This window comes from Elephantulus edwardii, unplaced genomic scaffold (assembly GCF_000299155.1).
Source record: "Elephantulus edwardii isolate Elephantulus edwardi_28Jun2011 unplaced genomic scaffold, EleEdw1.0 scaffold00097, whole genome shotgun sequence".
In the NCBI taxonomy this organism is placed as follows: domain Eukaryota; kingdom Metazoa; phylum Chordata; class Mammalia; order Macroscelidea; family Macroscelididae; genus Elephantulus; species Elephantulus edwardii.
In genome coordinates, this window is record NW_006399847.1 from 12,193,355 (window position 1) to 12,196,784 (window position 3,430).

The following is a 3,430-nucleotide window of genomic DNA, read 5'->3' on the forward strand; positions in this document are numbered from 1 at the left end:
TGGCAGTATCTTCACCTGGTTTCAGTATTAGGTTTACGCTTGCTCCACAGAATGACTATGAGAGTATTCCTTCTTTTTCAATTTTTTGAAATAATTTAAATAGAATTAGTGATATATCTTCTCTGTATGTTTGGTATAATTCAGTCGTGAAGCCCTCTGATCCAGGACTTTTTTTAATTATTAATTTTAATAAAAAATTTACAGAAACTTTGGATTTCCACTCATTAATTGTTACACTTTTCTCCCTGCCCACCCCTCCCTTCCCCCAGAATATTCTTCTCTTTGAAAAAGTAAAAGAAAAATTCTTTCATTGTTTTGCAAACCCTCCCCCAGGTCTACTCCACTATGCAGACGTTGCTCTTGACTCCTGTCATGACAATAATACCTAATCACATATCCCTTTTAAACAGTTCTCTCCCTCATCTGTTTCAATGCAGTACACATTATTTATCCCATCTTTCTCAGTACCCCCCCCAATCCCAATGTCAGTCCCATTCTACAGCAGTGGCACTATGCAGTATTTGTCCTTTTGTGACTGAGATATTTCATTCAGCATAATGTCCTCCAGGGTCACCCATTTTGTATAATATTTCATTAGTTATGTTTTTCAATGCAACATAGTATTCCATTGTGTGAATATATCAGAGCTTCTCTATCCATTCGTTTGTTAATGGGCACTTAGGTTGTTTCCAACTCCTTGTTATTATAAACAAAGTCACGATAAATATGGGTGTGCATATATCTGCTTGGGTGAGAGTTATAGTCTCTTCAGAGTATATTCCCAGTAGTGGAATACCTGGGTCAAATGGTATCTCTATTTCCACCTTTTTGAGAAAGCGTCACACCACCTTCCATAGTGGTTGCACAATTTTACACTCCCACCAACAGTGAATAAGGGTTCCAGTTTCTCCACAATCTCATCAGCATTTGTTCTTTGCTGTTCTGTGAAATTTTGCTATTCTGACTGGGGTGATGATATCTCATAGTTGTTTTAATTTGCATCTCTCTTAGAGCTAGGGATTTTGAACATTTCTTCATGTGCTTGTTGGCCATCTGAATGTCTTCTTTGGTGAAGTGTCTGTACATATCTTGTGTCCATTTTTCAATTGGATTGTTTACCTTTATTTTGTGGTGCTCAAGTATTTTATAAATTATAGATATTCATCCCACATTTGACATGTCATTACCAAATACTTTTCCCAGTCTGTGGCTTCCCTTTTTACCCTGTTGGAGAAGTTTTTGGATGTGCATAGGAATTTGATTCTTTGAAGGTCTCATTCATCTATTTTACCCTTTCCTGGTTGTAGATATTTCAGGATGCTTGGAAGATGTTGTGGATTAGGACTTCTAGAGTTCTTCCAAGCTTTTCTTTAATGAAGTTTATAGTTCTCTGTTTTAGTCCTAGGTCCATGATCCACCTAGAGTTGGTTTTTGTGTATGGAGTGAGGTGTGGATCTTGCTTGAGTCTTCTGCAGATAGTTTTCCAATTTTGCCAACATCATTTGTTAAAAAGGCTGTTGTTTCCCCACTTAACTGATTTACTCTCCTTGTCAAAAATCAGTTGACCATAGGTAGATGGGCTGATTTCCAGCTGATTTTCTCAATTCTATTCCACTGATCTATGTGTCTGTCATTGTTCCAGTACCATGCTGTCTTATCCACCATGGCAGTGTGGTAGGATTTGAAATCAGGGAGTGAGATGCCTCCTACCACTTTTCTCTTCCCCCCCCCCTTTTTTCTCTTTTTAAGGAGTGTTTTGCTTATTCGGGGCTTCTTTCCATTCCAAATGAAACTGGAAATTGACTTTTTCATCTCGTTGAAGAATGGGATTGGTATTTGTATTGGGATTGCATTGAATGAGTAAATTGCCTTTGGTAGTATTGCCATTTTCACAATAGTGAGTTTTTCTATCCATGAGCAAGGGATATTCTTCCACTTCTACAGGTCTATTTTTGTTTCTTATAGTAATGTTTTGTCATTTTCTTTGAATAGATCCTTTGAGTTTCTGGTTAGTTTTACTCCCAAGTCTTTAATCTTGTGATTAGCTATTGTGAAGGGTATTGTTTTTCTTAGCTCCAGCTTTGTATTCTCTTTGTCAGTGTAGAGAAATCCAACTGATTTTTGTATGTTGATCTTGTATCCTGCTACTTTACTGAATTGGTCAACTATGTCCACTAGTTTTCTTGCTGAGTCTTTAAAGTTTTCTAAGTATACTATCATATCATCTGCATAGAGAGATAATTTTTCCAATTTGGATCCCTCTTATTTCCTTCTCTTGTCTTATTGCTATCGCTAAGACTCAGGACTTTTTTTGTGGGGAAGTCTTTTTATGACCTGCTCAATTTCTTCTTTTGTGATAGATCTGTTCAAGTGTTCTAAATGTGACCTTGTCAATCTGAGTAGGACACGAGTTTCAAGGAACTTGGTTGTTTCCTCTAAGTTTTCAAATTTATAAGAGTACCACTTTTCATAATGTTCTGATGTTATAATCTCTGGTTCTGTTGTGATGTCACTTTTATCATTCCTTAATCAAGTTATTTGTGTCATCTCCTTTTTTTTCTTTTGTTATGTTTGCCAATCGTTTGTCAGTTTTTTTTACCCTTTCAAAAAATCGGCTCCTGGTTTTGTTGATGGTTTCATTTGTTTTTCTGTTTTCTAGCTCAATGATTTCAGCTCATATTCTTATTATTTCCTTGGTTCTAGAGGCTGTGGGGTTAGATTATTGTTCTTTTTCTGTTTGATGAATGTGTTAAGTTAGATCATTAATTTTGCTTCTTTCCTCATTTTTTATGTGTTTGTATTTTGCTATGAACTTGTCCCTGATGACTACCTTAGCTGCATCCAGAGGTTTTGGTATGTTTTATTTTTATCATCATTTGTTTTGAGAAACTTTTCCATTTCAATCTTTATTTCTTCTATAACCCAATCATGTTTCAGTGAGTGTTAGTTAGTTTCCACATTGGTGGTTTTATAAAGCTTATCCTCTTGTGGTTAATTTCTAGTTTTACGGCATTGTAGGCCAAGAACATACTTTGTATAATTTTTTAATTTGTTGAGGCTTGTTTTGTGCCCTAATTTGTGATCCAATCTGGAAAATATGTCATGTGCAACTTAGAAGAAAGTGAATTGATTTTTAGTTGAATTCAGTACTCAGAATACATCCACAAGGACAAGTTGGCTAAATACACAATTTAGATCTTCTGTATCTTTGTTAAGTTTCTTTTGAGTTGACCTATCCTTTTGTGAGAGTGGTGTGTTATTGTCTCCTACCACTATTATGGGGCTATCTATTTATATTTTCAATTCTGTTAATAGTTGTATTATGTATTTAGCATGTCTATCATTTGGTGCATAGATGTTGACCAATATTATGTCTTCTTGATCATTATACTTTATGGTGATTTTCATTTTGAAGTCTATTGTATCAGAC